Source organism: Ovis canadensis, chromosome 21, assembly GCF_042477335.2.
Source record: "Ovis canadensis isolate MfBH-ARS-UI-01 breed Bighorn chromosome 21, ARS-UI_OviCan_v2, whole genome shotgun sequence".
Classification (NCBI taxonomy): domain Eukaryota; kingdom Metazoa; phylum Chordata; class Mammalia; order Artiodactyla; family Bovidae; genus Ovis; species Ovis canadensis.
This window is the reverse complement of record NC_091265.1, coordinates 48108794-48135609: the sequence shown is the minus strand read 5'-3', so window position 1 is coordinate 48135609 and position 26816 is coordinate 48108794. Positions and strand designations below refer to the sequence as shown.

General features: G+C 44.6%; 1 pseudogene; it reads right to left on the bottom strand.

Moving 5' to 3' along the window:
• Nucleotides 1–9405: 9405 nt before the first annotated feature.
• Nucleotides 9406–10177, bottom strand: LOC138427254 (14-3-3 protein theta pseudogene; annotated as a pseudogene).
• Nucleotides 10178–26816: the final 16639 nt, after the last annotated feature.

Genomic DNA, 26816 nt, shown 5'->3' with positions numbered 1-26816 from the left:
CTTCCTGTGTACGTGTTTGCTTTCTAAACCTAATGTGAGTTATAACAAAGTAGATGGGTAATCAGGGGTAATCGGGGCTATTCTGGCCAAAAGATGAGTGTTTCTATGACACAAATTCTTATACCAAAAAGATACTTTATTTAAGGGAAGGGGTTTAATTTCTCCTGTCTTCATCTTTCACAGTAGGCTGGCTGGCTGAATTTTTCCCCAGGGCAGACAGGCTTTTTGGAACTGCAGGCATCTATACACTGGGCTGCCTCCTGGCTCCCAAGCTTAAGGTGCACAGGAGGGTGAACTAGCTTCTTAGGGTTCTCCAGAAGGGGGTTATGTATACAGCCATACTTCTCAAGATTCCCACAAAGCATCCTGTGTACTTTGGAGTGAAATGACCAGATAAGAATCTCCTACACTTGGTCACCTGTTTCCAGCTGGTGTGTGGATAAAGATGAAGCATTCCAATGTGTCAAATGCTGTTGGTCACCCAGCTGTCAGATGGGGGTCCAGATGCATTCCTGTGCCAAAGTTCTCAAATGCTTCTCTATCAACCAGAAATTTTTGAAGGAAAAAACAAACCCAGTATCAAGCTATTGAAATTCTAGTTTTCCTACTAGGAATGATAAATTACAAATCATTCTTCATCCTAAAATATTAGGGCCTGTCACTTTTTTGCCAGTCATTCAGAAGGAAAGTCACCTGTTCAGTACAGGTGACCCTGGTGTACCCATCATGTTCTGTCTACCTGCTACCACACTGCAGACCGGAAGCAAGGTGTGACATCTGCTTCCAGTAAAAATGCCCAGCCTGAACACATGTTCCCATGGAGACTGCTGCTCAGAGGGGATAAAAGACATAGATGACATCTCCACTGGGTCTTCCACTGTCCTTAATTTTCTGAAGTTCTCATTTCCATACCAGCTATTACCAAATGTCCTTCATACTGATGAAGATAGAGTACCTTCCTCTTAAAATGTATATTTACTTATCACTGAGAAATAGTGGTGAATACATTGGTGGCGTTTGAAATTTTCTTTTGTGGTTCTACAGGAAAGGGCACACTATAGTAATATTGACTCCCTGTTACATTAAAATTTCGAATACCTCCAAACACCTGAAATAAGACATTTTAGTTGCCATGTGTCTCACATAATTGCATAATTGAGAATGTATGTCTTAAAAAGAAAATTGAGATTTAATTGTTATTTTAAATATTTTAGTTAATTATAGTATTTCCAGAATATATTTCAAGTCACAAACTTCTTTTGCTGTTAGTATACCTAAGGACTCAGCATTTACACCTGTGGATCACTGTCCCATAAGATAGTGATACGGTCAAGACACACTGAGTTAAAAAGTGTTTGCTTCTACACATACCAAATGCTCTACCATGCCAGTCTATACATAAGAGTCCTATCACGGTCCTGTGTTTGTTTGTTTTTTTATTTCCTAAACCCTCCTTTCTGACGTTACTTCCTGCCACTGTCTACATGCTACCTGTCAGACTTCCTCTAAATAACCATTCAAAATAAATAAGCTTGTCAAAATGATGAGTAAAATTCTGAACGATTGGGGTTTTGCATCTGTATTTCATTACTTAGAACCTCTGATTCTTTTCTCCTAATAAGGTACTTGGATAGCTAGGTTTCAGAAGATGAGATTATTGTGTAAGATGCTTAGAAGGGAGAATAAAAGACTCTAAGAGTTCTCCCTACATTTGACCTTTTGTGAGAAAGCAATATGATTAGACACAATGGCATTTTCCATGCTAACAGCTCCGCAGAGAGGAATGCTGACCCACAGAAGACATCCAGCTCCTCCATGAACTCCAGGGGGAAGAGAGGAGTGCCAGACACATAACTTAAGTTGTCACACAGCCATTCAGTTAGTGCCCTTTTTTTCCATTTCCTAAAAACATCTTGCAAAACATCCTGAGATTTCTCAGCCACATGTTCATGCTTTAAACTGGGCAGATACTTCTCAAACTTTAGACTCCATATAAAGCAGCTGGAGGGCAGTTAAACATAAGACTCCTCGGGCAACCACCAGACAGTCTGGTGGGGCTAGGGTTGGACCCAGGAATCTACAGTTTTAGCCCCTATTGCCTGATTCTAGCACAGGTGGTTGAGATGTACTTGACAGCAGATGGAATGGGCCCCTATCAGAGGGAAACCAGTTCTAGTTTCTAGAGCTTTGCCACTTTTTCTCATTCACACCATGGTTCCCCATCTCTTTAGTGATTCCAGAAGTTTATCATTAATTTCTCTATCCCTGTGAATAAATATTAAGCCCAGGTTCAATTATTTATAGCAATGAAAGATAGAAAAATTATGTCTAATTGACCTGACAAGCAATACAGAAAAAAAAACATTCTCTAAAACTGGTAAGGTGCTCATGACTTTATAACATTGTCTCCTATTATACACCTACATAGTCAAGGTCTGTACCGTTGCCTCCCATTATACACTTAGACAGGCAAGGTCTATACCATTGTCTCCTATCATACAATTACATAGTCAAGTCTCATTTGTGAAACATTCAAGCTGTTAGGAAGTGTAGTTCATGTGTATTGCTATTCACACAGTCAATTCAAACACTGTATTAAGGGATAACAGAAATAACCCTTTGGACCAAGTGATCTGCCTGCCTTTCTCATCAAAACATTTACAAGAACTATCAGCACATAATTCAATACTTGACTCCTCAGTTGTGTGTATTTTATCAACTGTGGGCAATAGTATAGAAGTGTTTTGAACAGCCATGGTGACACTGTGCTTACCACATACTACAGTACCGGTCGCTGCTGTAAGCCTTGTGCGTCTATGAACTCATCTGTTCCCCATTAGTTTACAGATGAAGCCAAGGCGCACAGAGGTTAAACCCATCACCACTGCTGTATACAGCTAGTGAAGAGTGAGGGAGCTGAGAGTCAGACCCAGGTATTCTGAGAAGCTTATGCTCTAATAAAAGCAGACTTTAGAGTTGAGTAACTGAATCCTAACTGTTACAAATTCTAAAACCCTTAACTACTAAGCCTTTCTAAAATCATGCTAAACCATGGCTTTCTCCTCTCTAAAATGGGAATAATAATAATAGTACCTACCACTTGGGGTTGCTGTGAGAACTAAAGTAGATAATGTCCCTAAAGGGCAAAGCAGGAGAGCAAGTACCCGGTAAAAGTTGTCCAGGCTTTGTATTATGGGATGATGCAAGATTGTGCAGAATTAAGGAAGAGAAGATTCTGTTATATATCATTAAGAATTTAATCAGTTGGGTCAACATTTCTGTAAAACTGGAGGGTTTCACATAGTTGACATATCTTGCAGGAAGAGAATCTTGACTAGTAGAGAGAGATGCAAGACGTAATTTGGTGGTTAAAAGGAAACTTCAGAGGGAGACTGGTAGTGCAGAAAGCCCTTACTTTCTGTCCCGAGCCCAGGTTCCCTGCCCAAACCGTACACTCAGCTAAGGATGCCCTTCTCACGGGAGGCGATTTCTCCTCACTGGGTTCTCCATCAGAGAGTCTTCCTTGATGACCCAGTTCAAGACCACTGGATCCCCTCACCCTCTTAATTCTCTAAATAACACTTATTCAGAAAAGATTTGTATATTTTGCCTACTAATTGTCCGCATCCCTTCACTGATTTCTAAGCCCTACGATTCCTTGACACACAGTATGTATACAAATAGGCTTGTTGAATGAATGAATGAAAAATGTTAAAGAAAGAGACTACCATATGACCTAGCAATCCCATTACTGGGCATATACCCTAAGGAAACCACAATTCAAAAAGACACATGTACCCCCAGTGTTCATTGCAGCACTGTGCACAATAGCCAGGACATGGCAGCAACCTACATGTCCATTCACAGATGAAGGGTTAAAGAAGTTGTGGTACATATATATGGTGGAAAAGTGAAAGTCACTCAGTCGTGTCCGACTCTTTGAGACCCCATGGACTATACAGTCCATGGAATTCTCCAGGCCAGAATCCTGGAGTGGGTAGCCTTTCCCTTCTCCAGGGGATCATCCCAACCCAGGGATCGAACCCAGGTCTCCCGCATTGCAGGCAGATTCTTTACCAGCTGAGCCACAAGGGAAGCCCAAGAATCCTGGGGTGGGTAACCTATCACTTCTCCAGCAGATCTTCCCAACCCATGAGTCGAACCAGGGCCTCTTGCATTGCAGGCGGATTCTTTACCAACTGAGCTATCAGGGAAGGTGTGGTGGAATATTATTCAGCCTTTAAAAGGCATGAATTTGAGTCAGTTGAACTGAGGTAAATGAAACTAGGGTCTGCTATACAGAGTGAAGTAAGTCAGAGAAAAATAAATATTGTACATGAATGCATATATATATATAGGATCTAGAAAAATAATACTGATAAACTTATTTACAGGGTAGGAATAGAGACACAGACATGGAGAACAGACTTATGGGCACAGCAGGGGAAGGAGAAGGTGGGACGAATTGAGAAAGTAGAATTGAGACATACAGACTACCATATGTAAAATAGCTCATGAGAAGCTGCTATATAACCCAGGGAGCTAAGCTCAATGCTCTGTGATGACTTAGAGGGGTGGGATGGAGGGAGGGAGGGAGGAGGGAGGGGACATACATATACTTACAACTGATTCACATTATCGTACAGCAGAAACCTACACAAACTTCTAAAGAAATTATCCTCCAATTAAAATAAAATTTTAAAAAAGAAAGAAAGAAAGGGGTCATAGAAACAATAACTCTAGAAAATTCCTGTTTTGGCCACGCACAGTCCTGCGGGGAAGAGCTGCCTTTGTAACCAGTAGGCATCTCTAGACACCGAGACCTGATCTTTCCGCGGCCTGGAGAGCAGGATTTCAAAGAAGCCACCAGATGGCGCTGGTGACGCGCTGATTCCTCGAAAGTGTCCTGTGTGTGGGCCAGGGCGGCTGGGACCTCTGGATGCTCCCTGGGCTGCTTTCTCGCTCTTCTCTTCTCACCCACTTCCACAAGGGCACTTCAAGGGCACGGACGTGGACTGGAGAGCTGATATGAAGAGCCAGCCATGAGAACAGGAGGGTGAGACTGGAGCTGTGACACACAGGACCTAGATGAAAATGCCCTCTGTCCCAAGAACGCTAGGGAGAGGTTGCTTTCATTAGGAGACTTGATATTGTCTAAGGATCATTTCGTGGTTTTGTTTATTGCTATTTTTAGGAAATGGCATAAACGTTTGGAAACAGACGTCTCCATTTTCATAGGCTGAGTCCTGGAAGGGTTTCTGACCTTCAGCAGAGTTTCCAAACCTGGACACATCAGAATTCCCTGCCGAGTTTGTTTGGTTTTTTTTTTTTTAATATATATTTCTATGCACCACTGAATGAATTGTCTCTTTGATGGCCAGAGAACTTTTTTATAAAAAACTTTTTATTTTTTATTGGGGTATAGTGGAAAAGCCCCTGAGGCTGGGAAAGATCGAGGGCAGGAGAAGGGTGACAGAGGGTGAGATGGTTGGATGGCATCACCGACTTAATGGACACAAGTTTTAGTAAATTCCAGGAGATAGTGGAGGACAGAGGGGCCTGGCATGTTGCTGTCCATGGGGCCACAGAGTTGGACATGACTTAGTGACTGAACAACAAAAATACCTGAATAACAATGTTGTTATGGTTTCAAGTGAACAGTGAAGGGACTCAGCCGTATATATACATGGATCCATTCTTTCCAACTCCCTCTTCCATCCGGGTTACCAAAAAGCATTGAGCAGAGTTCCCAGTGCTGTATAGTAGGGCCTTGTTTGTTATCCATTTTAAATATAGCAGTGTGTACATGTCCATTCCAAACTCCCTACCTATCCTTTCCCTCATCCTTCCCACCACCTCTGCTGGCAACCTGTATTTTTAAATGGAACTCCCCAGAAGAATCAGTTTCATCCATGATTTAGATGCCATCATTCTTGGAGAGGTGTCATCCCCCAGGCTCATTCTAGAACCAACCCTCTCTGCCCACCACTCCCTGGCCTGTCGGGGGCTCAGCTAGCCTCACACGGAAGGAAAAAGCAAGGGCACTTTACAATCCAGGTGTGTGCAGCCTCCTTCACTCTTTCTCTGAGCCTAAGTGAAAAGACAGCCTCCAAACTGAGAAACTGAGCAGCCCCCAACTTAATCTGCCATATATTCTCAGGCTTCTTAGGGTTCGGATTAGGGAACAAAGTTTTCAGACTTTCCCATCCTGAATTGAGCTTTTAGGTTTACAAAGGGCTGGAAACATAAGTGTGATCTAAAACAGGTGGTTCTAACTTTCCCAAGCCCAACAGTTCCATGGGGCCAAGAGCCGTGTCTCTGGCTTGTTTCGCTCTCTTAATGATACATTTTGAGGAATAAAGTCTTAATTTTATGTAGTCTGCTTTATCAATTTTTCATTTATGGTTGGTGAATTTTATGTCCTATTTAAAAAGTCATTCCGTACCATGAGGTCACAAATTTAGAAATTTTATTGTTTTACCTTTTATACTGTAACTTATAATATAGCTGAATTGATTTTTCCATATAATGCGTTTGAACTGTGCTGGTGGAGAAGACTCTTGAGAGTCCCTTGGATTGCAAGGAGATCCAACCAGTCCATTCTGAAGGAGATCAACCCTGGGATTTCTTTGGAAGGAATGATGCTAAAGCTGAAGCTCCGGTACTTTGGCCACCTCATGCAAAGAGTTGACTCATTGGAAAAGACTCTGATGCTGGGAGGGATTGCGGGCAGGAGGAGAAGGGGACGGCCCAGGATGAGATGGCTGGATGGCATCACGGACTCGATGGATGTAAGTCTGAGTGAACTCCGGGAGATGGTGATGAACAGGGAGGCCTGGCATGCTGCGATTCTTGGGGTCGCAAAGAGTCGGACACGACTGAGCGACTGAACTAAACTGATGATATGGGGTGAGTTTAGCATTTTTTTCTATATGTATATAATTGTCTAACACCAATTATTGAGAAAAATTTCCTGTTCCCAAAGGTAATCAATTCTGTATTTATTATAAATCAAATGTTTGGATAGTCGTTTAGATTCACTCATTTATCATTTTCATTGCTCATTCATTACCATATCTTTGAACTTCTATGTGGGATCTTTTTAAAATTTATTTATTTTCTTAATTTTTATTGGAGTATAGTTACTTTTTCAGCTTCCCTGATAAGTCAGCTGGTAAAGAATTTGCCTGCAATGCAGGAGACCCCAGTTCAATTCCTGGGTCAGGAAGATCAGCTGGAGAAAGGATAGGCTACCCACTCCAGTAATCTTGGTCTTCTCTAGAGGCTTAGCGGGTAAAGAATCCACCTGCAGTTTGGGAGACCTGGGTTCACTTCCTGGGTTGGGAAGATCCCCTGGAGTAGGGAACTGCTACCCACTCCAGTATCCTGGCCTGGAGAATGCCATGGACTGTATAGTCCATGGGGTTGCAAAGAGTCGGACACGACTAAGCAACTTTCACTTTCAAGTTGCTTTACAATATTGTGTGAATTTCTACTGTAAGCAATCAGCTATGTACCCTGTGGGCACGCTCAGTTGTGTCTGACTCTGCGACCCCATGCACTGTAGCCTGCCAGGCTCCTCTGTCCATGGGAGTTTTCCAGGCAAGAATACTGGAGTGGCTTGCCATTTCCTCCTCCAGGCGATCTTCATGGCCCAGTACGGAAAGCACGTCTCCTGCATTGGCAGGCAGATTCTAAACCACCCAGCCACCGAAGAAAAATCAGCTGTACATATGCATATATTCCCTGTTTTGAATTTCCTTCCTGTTTGTGTCACCACAGAGCATTGAGTAGAATTTCCTGAGTTATACTGTAGCTTCTCATTAGTTACGTATTTTCTGTGTGTGTTAGTTGTTCAGTCAGTCGTGTCCGACTCTGTGACCCCAAGAACTGTAGTTCACTGGCTCCTTCATCGGTGGGATTCTCCAGGCAAGAATACTGGAGTAGACAGCCCTCTATTCCCTTCTCCAGGGGATCTTCCTGACCCAGGGATCCAACCTGAGGCTCCTGCATTGCAGGTATATTCTGTTTTTTTTTTTTTTTGGTTTATAAAATGTAATTTTATTTTATGCTACTCTGCTGTTACATAGGGCATAACATTTTCACCAGGCTTTTTTGGGACTACAATCAATGACTGCTGCTGCTGCTGCTAAGTCGCTTCAGTCGTGTCCGACTCTGTGCGACCCCATAGCTGGCAGCCCACCAGGCTCCTCCGTCCCTGGGATTCTCTAGGCAAGAACATTGGAGTGGGTTGCCATTTCCTTCTCCAATGCATGAAAGTGATTAGCAACATACAATAGTGGTCCAACTCCGTAAATAACAATCACTAGACAAACTGGACACCTCACATGTGCACAAATCTGCATGGAAAAGTACTAATGTTTTAGACAAGACTGTATGCTTTTTTCCCCCTTTCTAGTGTATTATTTTCTAGTGCTTCCCTGGTGGCTCAGATGGTAAAGCATCTGCTTGCAATGTGGGAGACCTGGGTTCGATTCCTGGGTTGGGAAGATCCCCTGGAGAAGGAAATGGCAATCCACTCCAGCACTCTTGGCTGGAAAATCCCATGGACGGAGGAGCCTGACAGGCTACAGTCTATGGGGTCGCAAAGAGTCAGACACGACTGAGCGACTTCACTTCACTTCACTAGTGTATTAAGAAATGACATGCACTTTAATTTGCCAAAAGCAATGGCTGTATTCTGGCAGCAACATGCTACTTCTATTACATAGTAAAGTGAATACCAGAACTACAAAGGCAGGAGGTGTAAGTGAGTTTTTATTGGGAAGGGAAGTTGTCAACTTAAACAGCAGCAAATGAAGAGTGAATAAGGAAACTCCCTGTTGTCACAGATACACAAGACCTCCATCACATATGATACAGGAGGTGTTTTAATCTGTGATCCCCCAGCCCCAAAATGACGAATGCTTTTCCATTCAATCTAATACTTCTGGATTCCTACTAAAAAGGAAAATATTAAGAGGATGGAAAAGTTGCTTACTGAAAGGAAATCTCTGAAGAAGAGCAAAGGAGGGAATGTAGAAATTAAGAAGTTATGTAGAACACTCTTTAAATTGTAATTAGCTACATTTTCATATCTTCACAGTAATACAAAACACAGTCACTTGCAGAACTAGTTCAGATTCCTTAAATACCAGATACATTTTTAGTCTTCTACATAAGTGTTTGGAAGTTACTTACGTTTGTATGAAATGAAGCTACGAATACTTCTCTACGGCAGTAACTGCACACCAGGAAGGCTAAGACAAACACAAATCTAGGTATGGAGTTTTCCCGAAGCTGCAGTGTGAAAAGACTCTAAACAGTTGATTCCATACACATGAATGGGTTTTTCTGCTATAGGAAATCCAAATGGAGTGAGGAATGGAGATGAGTAAAAAGGTCTTAAGGGGAGGAAAGATGGCACCGTGTATGCACTTCGTTTTCGGCCCCTTCTGTTGCATCACATTCTCCTGCACTGTCTGATGTCCGCAGTGTGAGGTTGTCTCTCAGCAGCTGCATGATGAGGGTGCTGTCTTTGTACGAGTCTTCCTTCATTCAATGTGTCGAGTTCTGCAATAGCCTCATCAAAAGCCGTTTTAGCCCGTGTGCAGGCCAGTTCCAGGTTATTGAGGATCTCATATTAGAGCACAGAAAAGTTAAGAGCCAGCCCCAGCCAGATGGGGTGTGTGGGCTGCCTCTCTTTCTTGCTTATGTCGAAAGCCTCTTGGTAAGCTCCTCGGGAATTATCTATCGTTTGCTTCTGATCATCACCACAAGCAACTTCAGCAAGGTACCAGAAGTAACCTCCCTTCATTTTCAGATAGGAGACCTTACTCTCTGGATTAGTTGCATTGGCTACTAAATACTTATCCAACAATTCCAGGACCGTGGTGCAGATGGACCTCAGCTCGGACTCCACTTTCTCCCGGTAGTCCTTGATCAGCTGCAACTTCTTGTCCGAGGTGTTGGTCTTCTGCTCAATGCTGGAGGTGACTCTCTAGGCGGCCCGGCGGCCCCCGACCACGTTCTTGTAGGCCACCGACAGCAGGTTGCACTCCTCGTTGGACAGCTCGGCGCCCTGCTCCGTCGTGGCCTTCATGCACGTGGCCATGTCATCATAGCGCTCAGCCTACTCGGCCAGCTTGGCCTTCTGGATCAGCTCCATCTTCTCCATGGGGGCCAGGGGAGCGGACAGCGAGGTTGAGCCTGGACCCCAGGGGCTAGCGGGGGGTGGTAGGGCGCAGCGAGGAGGCCTTCACATCTCCGTGGCCGCGGCGCGAGTCCCACCACTTGGATCCCTCTTCTCTGCAGGCATATTCTTTACTATCTGATCCACCAGAGAAGCCCCTATATGCTTTACACGTGGTATCAATAGTGAATAGGTATCAGTTCCAGTCTCTTGATTCCTTCCACCACTACCTACCCCTTTGCCCCTTAGAATCCACACATTTGTTCTCTGTCTGTGTCTCTACTTTTGCTTTGCAAATAAGATGATCTGTGCCATTTTTCTAGATTTCACATATATGTGTTAATATATGAAACTGGTTTTCCTCTTTCTGACTTCGTTCTGTATGATGGTCTCTAGGTCTATCCCTGTCTCTACAAATGACCCAGTTTTGTTAGTTTTCATGGCTGCGTAATATTCCATTGTATATATGTACCACAGCTTCTTTATCCACTCATCTGTCAATGGACATTTGCTTCCATATCCTCACTATTGTAAACAGGCTGCAGCAAACATTGTGGTCCATATGTCTTTTGAGTCATGGTTTCCTCTGTGCGTGTACCCCGTCGTGGGAATGCTGGGTCACAGGCATAGATATTTTAAAGTCTGTGTCCAGTAACTCCTATTTCTGTAGTGCCTCCAGGTCTGTTTCTACAGCCTATTTTTTTTTCTCTTAGCTTGTTTTCTTATTGTGTGCTAGTTATTTCTTGTTATCACAGACTTGATGGATACGAGTTTAAGCAAGCTCCAGGAGTTGGTAATGGACAGGGAAGCCTGGTGTGCGGCAGTCCATGGGGTTGCAAAGAGTCAGACACAACTGAGCAACTGAACTGAACTGATTCTTTTTGAAAAATTGTTTGCTAAAATAACTTGAGGACTCGAATGATATCACCTTCCTCCAGAAGGGATTTATGCTCATTTCTGCTATGTATCTAGGGATGCCAACAATTGAAGTTTCCGAATACAGCTCCAGACATGGAGAAAGCTTGAAGCTGAACTGAAGTCCCCATGAGAACAATCTGATATGTTCAGTTTGCTCTTTGGGAAGACTTTCCCAGCCCAAGGAGAACTGGCTTCATCAGGTCACCCTCCTATATCCAGTTCATCCCTACTCTGATGAGCTCACGCTCCCACTCAGGGGCAGTAAGCCCAGCAATGTGCCACCTGCAATGTGCGATGTGCCCTTCAGCCAGTTCCTGTAGAACCAACACATACTCCGAAAAGGGAAGTGGCCCCAAATGCCACACTTACCTCTCTGGGCTTCCGTGCTCTGTCCTAGGTCTTCTCCCAGTAACTCATCGTGATCTTGTTAACTTACTACCAACAGCTAACAGTGCCTTTGAGAGCAGTTTTTTTGTTTGTTTTTTCTGTTAATACCTTTATTGAGATACAATTCACCCATTTAAAGTGTACGATTCAGTGGTTTTTACTGTATTCATAGAATTATGCAACTATTACCACTATCAATTTTAGAACATTTTCACCACTTCAGAAAGAAGCCCTGTATCCTTTCTCATACCAATTCCCTTGATCCTAAGCATCCATTAATCTACTTTCTGTCTCTATGAAATGCTTATTATGACATTTCATATAAGTGGAATCACATAATACAAGATCTTTAGTCTCTAGCTTCATAGCATGCTTATAAGGTTCATCCACGTTGCAGCATCTATCAGTCTTTGATTCCTTGTGGCCAAATGAGAGTACATGGTGTAGAAATGCTACATTCTGTTTATACAATCTTGATGGACATTTGGGTCATATTCACCTTTTGGCTGTTGTGAATAATGTTACTAAGGACATTCATTCATGTTGGCGACTGTGTGGACATACCTTCTCACTTCTTTGGGGAGTGGAAATCACTGGGTCATATGGTGACCTGGTGCTTAACTTTCTGAGGGACTGTCATGCTTTCCCGAAGTAGCTGCACCATGTTACATTCTTGCCAGCAGTGCATCAGGTTTCTGATATGAGAGAAGTTGGCTTTTCTAAGATTTTTGTCTATCTTTCATATTTGTTCTCAGCTGGTTTGTTCTTCTAAATTACTGACTCTCCTTTACCAAGAGCAGAAGCCCTCTTAGACTTTCAGCAGAGTGGCTCCAGGCACCAGTGTTTATTCTTTAACATTTCACATCAGATATTTCCAGTAGGCAGGGGTTGCACTTGAGTATATCCTTGATGGAAAGGGAGAGAGGAGCATTCAGTATGCTGATTCAAGAGTTTGGGATAACTTTGGACCACAGGCACCCTTCACTTGTAGCCCTTTGGTTTAGAAACTAGCTCAAGTAAGAAATTTTATTCTTTTCTTTTTTAAAAAAAGTTCTTAATACTATAGATTCCACAGGGTCCTTTCAAAATGAATTATGTCTTTATGGATACATTTCCCTTGAAGTCATAAAAATGTATTTAAAATGTCTTCTACAAAATACCAAGCCCTAAAACACATTTTAGATTTTGACTTCCCAACTCAGGCTATTTGGAAAATAACTGAAAAATCTTTATGTGACTGAAAGAAGCTTTTTCAAGCTCCCCTTCATTACCTGAATCATTCATTAAAAATGCATCAACAGATTTTCACTGCTTTCCTGGGCTAGGCTCTGAATATTAGGCGTTTGTACTTTTAGCCTCAGAGAATTTATAATCTAGCTAAAACCAGAGAGGTGAAAACCATCTAAAGTGATAAATATGCATAGGGTCATGTAATGAAATGTACATGTATTATAGAGCCTAACAGCAAGAGAGAACATTTATGAGTTATTCTGTTTCACTGATTATTTATCAGAAACCCTCATGGCAATTCCTAGTTGTTGATTATCTTGGATTCCCTCTGAGAAAATCAAAAGTAACTGTGTAATGTAAGTGGCTTCTATTTATTAACAGTCCCTGGGACCTGTGAACTGAAAGTGGTATAAAATGCTGGACAAGGGGACAGACACGGGACACAGACTGCTTGGGCATGAATTTTTATGTGGATGTCTTCATTGGATGACTCTTGTTAAGTCACTGGACCTCCCTAGCCCTCTGTTCACTGTTCTATAAAATAAGGATGAGTGTTCCTAGTTTATAACATGCCTGTGCAGAACAAATGAGTTGAGATCAATCAAGCACTGAGGGGACTTGCCTGGTCGTCCAGTGGGTAAGAATCCACCTTGCAATGCAGGAATCGTGGGTTTGATCCCTGGTCAGAAAACTAAGATCCCACATGCCTCGAAGCAACTAAACCTTCATACCACAACTGGGAGTCCGTGCACCACAACAAAGACCCAGCATGCTGCAGCTAAGACCCAAGGCAGCCAAATCGAGAAACACAAAACATTTTTTTATTTTTTTTAATAATGCACTAAGAACCAACTCTGGGACATGGTAAAGCTCTCAAGCCTAAGTTCTTATTTTTCTTAATGTGTAATCATGGTTAATCATTTACTTGGGGGAACTGAGGTATAAACAGGAAAATACTTTGTGAATTATTAGCAGCAACATACACAGAAATGGAGAAGGAAATGGCAGCCCCCTCGACTATGCTTGCCTGGAGAATTTCACGGACAGAGGAGCCTGGTGGTCTATAGTCCGTTGGGGTCACAAAGAGTCGGACATGACTGAGTGACTAACACATACTCATAAAAAAAGGAAAGGGGAAAATCCATTTTGCTCCCAGCCAAGAGGCACTTAAACCAATATCCTTCCAGCCCCCACTCATATGTGAGGTATAGAAAAGCAGTTTCCATTTTCTCCTTACAAAATTTCTGTTTGATTTTTCTTACACTCAAGGCTGAAAGAATTGGCTGGCGGCATTTCTTACTGAAGGCAGTTTTACCAAAAGCCTTTGTACTTTGTGTCCAGCCTTAGTGAAGAGGGTTCAGCTGTGTCCGCATCACCTGAACCCTTCTTGGCCATCTGCTCTGCTCCCACCAGCTCAATCCTCAGTCCTCTCCTCCTACACCTAACTGCAGCATTTAACTCTGCTTATTGCATTCATCTCACTACATTTATTAAATACCCTGGGATAGTATTTGAATAGAATTGTATTGATATTTATCAATTACTGGAGAAGGAAAGAGAAACCCAATCTGGTTTTCTCTCCCAGAAAAATCCCATGAATGGAGGAGCCTGCTGGGCTACCATCTGTGGGGTCACAAAGAGTCTGACACGGCTGAGTGACTGAGTACTGTGTACCCCAACATTCCGTCTTGTTAAAATGTGTGTGCTGTGCTTAGTCCCTCAGTCGTGTCCGACTCTATGACCCTATGGACTGTTAGGCTGCCAGGCTCCTCTGTCTATGGGATTCTCCAGGCAAGAATACTGGAGTGAGTTGCCATGCCCTCCTCCAGGGAGTCTCCCCAACCCAGGGATCAAACCCAGGTCTCACACATTGTAGGCAGATTCTTTATTGTCTGAGCCACCAGGGGAGCCCGAGAATACTGGAGTGGGTAGCCTATCCCTTCTCTAGGGGAACTTTCCAACCCAGGAATCAAACCAGGGTCTCCTTAAACTGGTCTAAATAGACATTAAAAAATTACTTTTTCTAATTTTATTTTTTCATTAAAAAATTTTTTTTAACTTTCCCTAATTAAGTCCCATTCATCAGGTGACTTTTCTTCTGCCTCAACTTTGATGTTGATATTCTAAACATTTTGTCCTCAGTTTTTTAATTTGCCCTCAGTTTCTTCCTAGGAAATCGCATCCATGCCAAGGATTTCCTTCCCCACTTCTCTGTATATTTTGTTCAGAATTTCCTCCCAAGTCCAAACTTCCATCCAGCTTCCCGCTGGACTGTTCCCCGTGGGGTATCATACAAGCTCCTCAAATTCAGCATGTCTAAAGTGACTAAGACTCTTCCTCTCCAAACTGTATTTCCCTTGAAATATCCTTATTATCCTTTATGGACTGAATCACTCAAGTGGGAAACTCCAGCGTTCACCTACTTCTACAGCTGTAGCCCCACTGCTGGTAGCTCAGTTCAGAGTCTCATCATTCCTCAGCTGAAGTATTACAGCAATCACTTGTCTTGCCTCCAGTTTTTATTTTTATTTTTAATTTTTTAAAACATTTTTCTTTCTTTATTTGGGTGCCTGGTGGCAGGATGAGGGCACCCTCCCTGCACACGGGTCAGGCAGCTGCATCCCCCACCCAGGGTGGGGTAACCTTGCCCTCACCCTGACCCCCCAACTCTCACCCAGCTCCAGAGACTGTGCCATCCTGGGGGCTCCCCTGTCACTCAAATCCCCTAATCACCCTGTTGGAAGGTGCGGTCTGTTTCCCGCTAGGACTCCACAGGGCCAGGCAGGCCCTCTTAGGGTGGACTCAGAAGCCAAACTGTTGACATCAAAATCATGTCTCCATCCTCCCAGCTGATTCCAGGTCCCCCATCATTTCTCTAGGCCTCACTTTCCTCATCTGTGAAATGGGTACAAAATTGTTACCACTCCCCCATCTCCTCTCCCCTCCCCCTGCTCACCCTCCTCCTCCCTTACATCCTCCCCTTCCTCTTCCTCCCTCTCTCCCTCCTTCCACATCTCCTTCCACACCTTCCCCTCCTCCTCCTAAACTTCCCCCACTTTAGCCCCCAGAAGGCTCCCTCCACAGCTCTTCATCTAGGCAGCTGACACGTGGTCTCTGGGTAGATATGCAGGGAGTTTAGGTTCAGGCTGGCAGCTTTCGGTTCTAAGCCTGGGCCCTGATGAAGAAGGGAATGTTAATCATTAATATAATTTCTTTCCAGAGAAGCATAAGATTTTACAGCTGGAAGCAGCCTTAGAGAATCGTGATAGCCCACAAGTTACAATTGTGGAAACAGCGGGCTCTTGCTGTCCCTAAAGTCACAGGGCTGGTTGGCTAGTTACTGACTGTGCTAGTCCCACCACCCCAAGCCCTTCTCCTAAACCCTTTTTAAGCTTTTAAGTTTTTAGATGCATCTCCTAGACGAGTGAGAATAGCCCAGCCCTGCAGTTTCACTCTGGGTGGATAGACCTCTTCCCCCGGTGAGCTAAGCAAACCTGTAGAGGGAATAAACCAACTCTAACAATAATAACCATTATTGCCCTAGTGCTTCCACCACCGCTTCTGTTTGTATCCTGCACTTTCTGCACTTTCTCTAACCTCTTAAGAACTGGCAAATGAGGAGAAGCCAGTTTCAGCAGAAAGGATCTCCCAGGGAAGCTCAGAGATGCTCAGGCTTCAGACAATGGGGTCTGGAGGTAGTGCCTGGGCTGATGGGAGACCCAGGGCCCCACGGTGATGCCGCAGGCGCCTGGCACAATCTGGAGCCTGATGAAAATGAGCAGTGACTGTATGGACTTGTCTTTGCCGGCCACTGCCGGAAAACTCTGTCCCCACTAAGTCACTGGGTCTCTGAGTTCTGTACCTGGACGCCCAGCCTCACGTGACTCGAGGACAGGGTACTCACATTTGGTGATCTGTTCCCCCACTCCCCAACTCTGGGCCTGGACAGATCAGGGGTGTCCAGACCTGGTAAACAGCTCCAGGGGAATGGCCAGACTTGCTCTGAAGCCGGGGCGACTGGGAGACAGAAAGGTCTTTTGTTAAGGGTTTTAGAAGGAAGGAGAAGTTTGGGGATGGAATGTTGAGCAAGGAAAGGCTGAGGGAGTTCTGCAGCAGACAGACCCGTGGGGAAGCTCGGGGAGGAGAAGGTGGGTGGGAGGAATACGGTTCAGGATCCTTGTGGTCCCTGAGTTTTCTGATCAGATGATCCTCACAGTGGCAGTCCTTGACTCTAGGACCTCTTCCTGAAGCTGATAATGAATATGGTGCTAGAAACTTAGTGGCTCTGAGTTAAGGTGTAGGGGGGCACATGAGGATGATCATTCATCCCCCAAACTTGCAGCACACATCTCCTGTCTCCTGGAAATCAGATGCAGGGCTGGACCAGGAGGCAGGAGGAGCAGCCCCCACCCCCACCCACGTCCTGGGCCACTGCAGACTGCTGCCTTGGGCCCAAGGTCATGTTGGTGACAGAGCCACCTGTTTCAGGGATGAGAGGGAGGAAGAACCCCCGTTCTTTGCTGTCCTTGTCTCCACTTTCCTTGCTCTGATGACCTTGAAGAGCCTTCTTTTTCTTCTGTCCTAGTTCGGTTTCCATGGGAACTGGAGTGGCAGCATCATCATTCTGCTGAGGTGAGATCCCCCCAGGATGCCGTGAATACCCAGGAGAAAATGATCAGAGAAGAATATACCATCTCAGAAATTACCCTGCAGGGCACTTCCTAATATTCTGCTTCCGACATCTCCTGGGTTAGGTCTTTCGTTTTGTGTCCTCAAGTTCAGGGAGCCCGCCGGGAATGGGCGTTTGGTCCAGATCTTTGGTCCTTAGCATCTGTTCTGCTCCTGGTTGGTGTGATAATCACTTACTCCGTGAATTCCTGGGTAAGGATCATGAGAAGATGAAGTCATTTGATATCCTCTCAATAAATCCAAGGGCTTCCCAGGTGGCACATTGTTAAAGAATCTGCCTGCCAATGCAGGAGGTGTGGGTTTGATCCCTGAGTCAGGAAGATCCACTGGAGAAGGCAATGGCCACCCACTCCGGTATTCTTGCCTGCAAAACACCCATGGACAGAGGAGCCTAGTGGGCTACAGTCCATGGGGTCACAAAGAGTGGGACACAACTGAGTGACTGAGCACCACGAATAAATTCAGACAACCACATGTGGCGCCTTAAGCCCTGTCCTCTCCCCAAATTGCCCTCTGGCCAAGTGATTCGTGACAGAATCATGAGCGGCTGTAGATATATTTTACTTGAACTTCTCAGAAAAAGCTAGTGGTATGTTTAAGAGTGGTCACTTACAGTCAAACTGATTGACAGGCACTGGACTTTCTGGAATGAGCCATGGGCTGCTCAGCAGGTCCCTAGACAATGAGACAGATTCAGAATGAGCCATCTCCTATCCATGGTTCTTGCAGAGTAGTTGAGAGCACAGATTCTGGAGCCCGTCTGCCTGAATACAAATCCTGGCTCTGCCACTTAAGAGCTGGTGAACCTGAGCAGGGCACCTAGCGTGTCTGATTCTCAGTGTCCTCATCTATAAAATGGGATGATGATGGTTTCTATCTTATAAGTGACCGTATTAAAAGAATTAATACACACAAAATGCTCAAAACAGTACCTGTACATGGCAAGTCTTAGCCATCTTATTATTATCATAATTATCCTACTTTATTCATTCTGAGATGCATTTTTTCCCGTTTTTATATCTCTGAAGTCTGAACGGTTTTTTTTTTTTTTTGCTGTTTTCTGGGAACATAAAATATTGTGTATCTATAATAGATTCTGTTTCAGATTCAATTACATTTATTATAATCATTTTTAAGATCTCATCTCTAAAACAGTGTCTGGTCAATAATGAGGACACCATATAATTTTGCAAAGACTAAATAAATTCTCTCTAGGTCTTTTCTTCCTGGAGTCCTAGTAATGAAAGTTTTGCCATTGTGACCGTCAGCGTGGGCCCAACTCAGGCAGACAGATAGCGCTGATATTAGAGGTGCAGTCTTCCCCTTTACTGCTCCTTGGCCCTCAGAACAGACATTCCAGCTGGTTCTGCAACGTTGTGGAGATAAGGAATCTCAGTCTGCACCATCTGACAACCAGAGGGAGTTCTGTGTCTGTGTTAGAGTTCTTCAGGTAAACAGAACTGATAGGATGTGTGCTTAGGTATATTTTAAAGAATTGCTCATGGGATTACCTGGCTGGCAAATCCAAAATCTGCAGAGCAGGTTAGCAGGCTGGAGCCCCAGGAAGAAGACAATATTCCTGTTCAAGTTTGCTGCAGAATTCCTTGCTTGGGGAAGGTCAGTCTTGCTCTGTTCAGTGCTTCAGCTGACTGGAGAGCCCCACCCATGTTATAAAGGGCAATCTGCTTTGCTCAAAAGCCATGATTTATGGGACTTCCCTGGTGGTCCAGTGGTTAAGACTCTGCTCTGCCACTGCAAGGGACATAAGTTCAATCCCTGGTTAGGAAATTAAGATCCCACATGCAGTACAACTCAGCTGAAAAAACACAGCAACAACCAGACACCAAAGTCTGCTGATTCAAATGTTAATTTCATCGAAAACAGCCTCACAGAAACATCCAGAATAGTGTTTGACTCAGTATCTGGGTGCCTTAGCCCAACCAAGTTGATACATCAATTCACCATTGCATAGACTTATGGGGGAGATTTCTAGAGTGAAGGGCCTGTGTTTGTTAAAGACCATCCTTTCCATGGAGAGATCATGCCTCCTCCCTTGTGAGTTCCTGATGGGCTTAGATTTCACAATAGTCTCTTCTGTAATCTCCACAGCAATCCTGCACAGTAGACAGGAATAACTTCATTTTTCAAATGAAAAAGAATCCGAGGCTAAGTGTCTTATTAGTAGATACCTCTGGGATACTAGAAGTTGCCTCATTCAAGCCAGGTTTCTCTGACTCTAGCTCTTGCTTGTCAAGGGTACTAGTAGTGTTTACTGCTTGCTATTACATTATTATATTAAACACCAATGCTTACTTTGTTTCAGACACTGTTCTAAGCACTTTACATATATTAACTTTCTAAATTAACTCAATTTCCTAATCTGCTCCTAGAATTCTGAAGATGGATATGGCAAACAAGTCATCTGGAGGTGAGAAATGCCTGCTGTCCGCATTGCCTGGGCATGGCCAGGGGAGGGCTCTTTGCTTCCTGGGGCTAGTTATCTCTCTCCCTCCTGCCAAGCTTCTTTCCTGCTATTTTCACTGAGCAACTGATTAATGCCTGTGCAGGGCAAGCATGCCCACTCCATGGTGTTCTCACCTTGTCACTTCTTTGCACCTTCTAATGGCTTCTGAGATTAGCTCCTATCTTAGTTTGCCACATTTAATGAGGAGTGGGGACATTGACATGAACCAGGAATGCTGTCAACATCCCTGGCTCTCCAAGGTCCACATCCTGCTCTCTACTTTTGCACTTTTTTTTTTGGGGGGGGGGGCTGTGTTGTGTGGCTTCTGGGATCTTAGTTTCCTAACCAGAGATTGAACCCATGCCCTTGGCAGTGAAAGCGTGGAGTCCTAACCACTGGATCACTAGGGAATTTCTGCACTTCTTAATTGCCAGTAGCTCAGCCCTACCATCCTTCTGAGAAATGAAGACCTTGTTTGCAGGACCTCCATCTCTGAGCATCACTTAAGGGCTGGAGTCCTGTTGTGCACAGGGGAGCTGTGAGGTGTTCTCCTTACCTTGACTTCTGTATGGGTTCATTTCTGCCATAAAACCCCTTTATCTTTCACGTCAGACCAGAGTTTTGTGTTGAGGGAATCACAATAAAGGAGAGGAAATGCTGCCTTGATGGATAGGCCAGCTGGTAGATATTCGGCACATCTAGAGAACAAAGTCATCATTTGGTGTGAGCAATGAGTGCCACAGAGCCCCTGGCCATTAAGTGGGATGAGGAGGGTGGAGGTCTGGTTTGGGGAAAAAGAAAAAGGCAATTGCCCTTCATCTGGGCAATGAAGGATGAACAAGATATTGCAGGAGCGAAGGGAAGGGAGAAGAAGGCAATGGGAAAAATCTGGGAAGAGTCAAATGTCCCGTGAAGAGGGCTTCTCCACTGTACTAAGCATCCTACCTTCCCCTTTTTTTCTGGGGTCCTCTGACGATCCCTTCAGTGGTGGGCGTCCTCTGCTTTCTCTTCTTTGGTTGACGTTTCTCATCAGCATTTAAGCATTAAGCATCAGCATTTAAGCATCAACACTCAGCATTAAGCTGAGTCTCTGTTATCTTTAGAACAGCAGTGCACAAATCAAAACTCTTAAACTGTCTCCCTCCACTCCTTTTCTCTCCAGACACCCACTGCCCTAGTTACCACTTTCATCCAGTAGCTCAAGTCCCAAAAGAGGGAGTCAGTCTTTACATTCCTCACTAGTCTGTCCACTTCTCTCATTCCTTACCAGGTCCTGCCAGTTTAACTCTTAAATATATCGCCTGAAGGTGTCCACTTTTTATAGTGATGGTTAATTTTGTGTGTCCTCTTGACTACCTACAGAAAGTCTAGATTAAGCATTGTTTCTGGGTATGAAATTGGCATGTGAACTACCAGACTCCATAAAGTAGACTGCCGTCCCCAGTGGGAACAGACATCCTCCAGTCCAGTGAGGGCTTGAATAGAGCAAAGCCAGAAGCAGGAGGAATCGACCCATTTTGCCTGCCTCACTGATGACCTGGGACCTCTCACATCATCCTCTCCTGCTCTGGGACTGGGGTTGATGCCACTGGCTCCCTTGGCTTCCCAAATGGTGGACTCAGAATGAATCATAGTAATATCACCAGCAGATGGCAGCTCATGGGGTAGCCTTCATAATCACATGAGCCAATTATACACACATACACACACACACACACACACACACACACACACCCTGCTGGGTCTATTCCTCTGGAGAACCCTGACTAATACAGATGTGGGTACTGACAGTGGTGGTAAAGAAACAGTTTGAAGGATGAGTTTTCTGAATTGGTTGTGGGTTTCAGGAATTGGTTCTCTAATTTGATTAGAATTTAAAATGCTAATCACTCTATTTCCAGAAGTAGAGAGATAGTATCATGATAGTTCATGACATGAACTGTTTACAAAGATGTGCAAAACATCTGCATTGGATACTCCTAGTCACTGGCTCAGAACATGAAGAATCCACCTGCAATGAGGGAGACCTGGGTTGGGAAGATCCCCGGGTTGGGAAGATCCCCTGGAGAAGGGGATGACAACCCACTCCAGTATTATTGCCTGGAGAATGCCCATGGAGAGGGCTACAGTCCATGGGATCACAAAGGGTCAGACACAACTGAGCGAATAAGCATAGCACGGTCAAGTAAGATACAGGATACTGGGTGACTATGTCTGTGACACTTTTGAACATTTTTGGAAAACATTTCTAGAAATGAATATAATAACCTCATCTGGCTGCTCTTAACATCGCTGGACAAAGGGGAGAAAGCAAAGGATGAGCTCAGGGCTTTGAATTCCCAGTTTCAGAGCCACAGGTAAACCTGAGAGTGTGTGGGTGTGCCCTGATGAGACCCTCAGCTCCTGGAGCTGCAGGGCAGAGACAGCTGGGAGTCCAATTCAGATCTCAGTCTGCTGACTTACTCCCTAAGCTGAAATCTCAACCTCCTGGAAGTGTCTGGTGTCAAGGTAAGGGCGTTTGTCAGGGAAGAATAGGATCGGGAGTTGGAATGCAGGAGGTCTTCGTGAAGCCAGGACTTCAGGTCATCTTTGCCAGTGAAAGAGAACTCCACACCGCCAGCGGCAGTAGAATCCTCATCCCCAGAGTGTCAGTCTTTCCACCCCCATCTGAGGGGAGTCACTCTGCATTGCTTGGAGGAAGTGTGATGGCCTCCCCTGAGGCATTTGTCTTGCAAGACAATATGATTCTCTTCCTGCAACCCAGCCCTGCCACATATACACACAACACACAAACTATGTTGCATTAATATATTTATAATATATTGTAAATAGGTGTATATATGTGCATGTGCTCAGTAGCTGAGTCCTGTCCAACTCTGCAGCCCCATGGACTGTAACACACCAGGCTCCTCTGCTCATGAGATTTTTCCAGGCAAGAGTGCTGGAATGGGATGCCACTTCCTACTCCAGGGGATCTTCCCGACCCAGGGATCGAAACTGTGTCTCTTGCATCTCCTGTATTAACAGGCGGATTCTTTACCACTCGTGCCACCTGGGAAGCCCCGTGTGTGTGTGTGTGTGTGTGTGTGTGTGTGTGTGTGTGTGTACACACGCTTTGTGCATTCGCCCTCTAGCTGCCCTGTCCAAGTGGTAGGGTAGGGACCCCTCCCCTCCAAGATCAACTGATGGTGGTGGCTCAACAAGCAAGGAGGTCAGAGGGACCCAATGGGGCTCTGAGCATGGCTGGCCTGTGAATTAATCTGAACTGTGGAAAGTGAGCCCTCCCTCGGACCTATTATCCTGTGCACAGGAGCAAAGGGAACCTGAACCCTGTCTACCAGGAGGTGTCCCTGCCTGGCTGCCCTGTGCCAGAGGTATGAAGCACAGCTGGGTTGTGTCCCATAACCCCACCCCAAACCCTGAGCAAAGACCTTGCACAGTGTCGGGCATGTGCTCCGTACATCCGAGGAGAATTAGGGAGTGAAGAAAAGGCTGAGATCAGTTGCCAAGAAGGAGGAAGCAGGCAGGGGAGGTGGAAGGCCCTCACAGTCAGGGACAGCCCTGCTCAGAGAGACAGCCATGAAACAAGGCCCTCAGGTGCAGAAGCCGAAGGTACCTTGGCCCAAGAGGTTCTTGGAAGGCCAGTTATTGGGTGGAGAAGACTGGGATGGGCGAGGAAAGGAAGAGGAAAGAGAAGGGAGTGAGTGAAAGGTGCAGGAGGCTGGGATGGGAGGCTAGCTCAAGGGAGGGCAAACCGGAGGGGACAGGGGCGTGGACAAAGAAGGTTCCCTTCTCCGCAGCTGGCTTGTGATTTCCAGGGAGAGGAGCCAATCTTTAAGAGATGCCACTTTGAATGAGGCTCTTCCCAGGAAATCTCATAGAATTCTGTGACATTCCAGGAGGTGGTTATCGCTGTTCTCCAGCAGGGAAAGAGATGTGGAGGCTTAATCTGGATGAAAAGGCTTTTCTCTTCCCAGGATGGTGTGCACACTCCAAGTTCAGACAGAGATGCTTCCTTCATTCGCACCTCCTGCTCCTCGACTGTGTGGCATTTAAAGATAATGGTGAGGTATTAATGCAACCACAGGATATTAATGTTCATGCATGGCTTTTTTTTCTATTTATAGCTCTCACTGGAATCAGTAAGAAAATGCTTATTATAATCAACTCAGAGGTCAGGAAGGAAAAAGTGAGCCAAAGAATTATGGCTGCGGATCTTGGAGGGGTGTATGTTTTGCAGATCTGTGCTGTAAATGGTGAGTGGAAAAAGTCACCGTTGTGGACTTGAAAAAATATCCACAACCTAAGAGTTGAGAGTTATGTTTTACTCGGTGGGGAATTTTTAGGACTTTAAGCCTGGGAGACAATATCTCAAGTGACCCACTCTGAGGAGAGGAGGGGAGGAGCCAGTTGATATAAAAGTTTTGCAACAAAAGGCAGGTAATCTGAACAACAAAAGATTATTGTTAATTTAAAAAACCAGATAACCCAAGGTAAGGAATTTACAGTTTTTCTATGTATGGGAAGATGCAAGAGTCTGGGCTCACTGAAATTGTTCCCTTGATATGCACCTCGTCTATCTGGACCCAGTATCCTGTGTTTTCACACCCTGAGTTCCTCAGCGCTCGCCATTCGAAGTGGCTGAAGTCTGATGGCCACTAGATGGCAGGTATTCGTCTTCCTAAGTTCCCTTGGGGCTCACCAGCTCACCTTCTGTGGTGGCTGCAATCACTGTGACTGTGACATCCTCGTTCAGGATGTGGCGGGAAATTTCTCACTACCTATTGGGATTTTTTCTAAAATATGCCTGAAGGATTTTGCTACATAAATTTGAAGCACAAATGTCATGGAAATGGAAGTGTAATGACGGCTAGTCACCCTGGAAACGAAAAGCATGACTCATGACACAGGAAGACCGTCTTTAACTGAATAAAACAAAATAGAACTCTTTGGGACAGTTCATTGAATTGCAACCAAGGGTGCCTTGGGTTTACCTTCCAGAGCAGACTATTCTAGGTATAGTGATTATAAATTAAGAGATGGGGTAAAATAAGGGGGCAGTAACGTAGGAATCGAATTTTAGATGATGTATTGATCAAGTTCTCTACCCCTAGTCAATTTCTTAAGTTTTCTTCCCTGAGGTCTTGGACTGCAAGAGAAGCCCATTGTTTCATTCAATGCACTTTTCTACCCACCAGCTATTTCAAAAAATTCAAGGATCTTTTCTCCAGTTGATGTGAAAAATGCAAATCTGTAAGGAGAATATGGAAATTCACTCTTTTAAGCTAGCTACATGTCAGACATCACAATAGAAAGCACAGAGGTGACATGGAGCTTAAAAGGACGCTTCAAAAATGAAAATAGGGCATTTAAATGGGCAGTGGAAATCAAAAGAAGTTGCAAAGCTGTAGTGTGAAAAAGAAGTAATTAGGAGAGAAATTCAGAGCAATCTAGATCATGTGACATACAAGAAAGAAAGAATAACAGGCCAGATTCAGAGGGAAAAAGCAGAGGTTATCAGCTTTGCAAATACATCATTTGTACCTTTTTCCTAGATTCCACATATATGTGTTAATATACAATATTTGGTTTTCTCTTTCTGACTTACTTCACCTGTGTGACAGTCTCTAGGTCCATCCATGTCTCTGCAAATGGCATAATTTTGTTCCTTTTTAATAGCTGAGTAATATTCCGCTGTATATATGTGTTACATCTATATCCACACCTCTGAAAAAAGGAGGGAGAATATAGGAGTTTTGGAACAAAGGGTAGGTAGTCAAGATCATCAAAAGATTACCATTAATCAAAGAAACCGGATATGTCAAGTTAGGAAATTTAGCATTTTTCTATATATGGGAAGATGTAAGAGTCTGTGTGTGTGTGTGTGTGCACGCACACTTAGTTGTGTCCAGCTCTTTGTGACCCCATGAACTGTAGCCCTTCAGTCTTCCCTGTCCATGGGAGCTTCCATACAAGAATACTGGAATGGGTTGCCATTTCCTATTCCAGGGGATCCTCCCGACCCAGGGATTGAACTCGCATCACTTGAGTTTCCTGCATTGGCAGACAGATTCTTTACCACTAGTGCCACCTGGGGTTGGATCATCTGAGTCTGCTGCTGCTTCTGCTAAGTCGCTTCAGTTGTGTCTGACTCTGTGCGACCCCATAGACGGTAGCCCACCAGACTCCTCCATCCGTGGGATTTTCCAGGCAAGAGTACTGGAGTGGGGTGCCATTGCCTTCTCTGCATCTGAGTCTGGGCTCATTGAAATCATTCCTTTGATACGCACCTCACCTATCTGGGGCCAATATTCTGAGTTTCCTCAGGGTTCACCAGCTCACACAGATTACTGTGGTATCCTTGTTTACTGCTATGGCAGGAAATATTTCATTTCTCAGTCCCATTTAAAACCATTTGGCATGGACCCAATGTGCTCATGAATGTTTAGATAAGACTGAACTTCAAGGAACTTCTGGTATGAACCAAATGGCTCATGGGGATTTTCGACAGGATGCAAAGTCCTGCAAGGGGTCTCAAGGAGCAGGCTTCCACTTGCTTTTCTTTCTACCTCTTCTTGCTTCAAGGACAATCTCATCTGTGAACCCAGCTCCAACTCCCACATTTATGCTGACAGAATCTACTGTTCTGTCCTCTGGGCTCCAAACGTATATGCTCAAATGGCTAATTTTGAGTGTCCTCAAACATCCCTCAAACGTCCCTGTAGCTCAAACGGTAAAGAATGTGCCTGCAATTCAGGAGACCAGGGTTCGATCCCTGGGTTGGGAAGATCCTCTGGAGAAGGGAACAGCAATCCACTCCAGTATTCTTTCCTGGAGAATTCCATGACAGAGAAGCCTGGCGGGCTACAGTTCATGGGGTTGCAAAGAGTTGGACACAGCTGAGTGAATAACACACACAAATATGCCTCAAGAAAG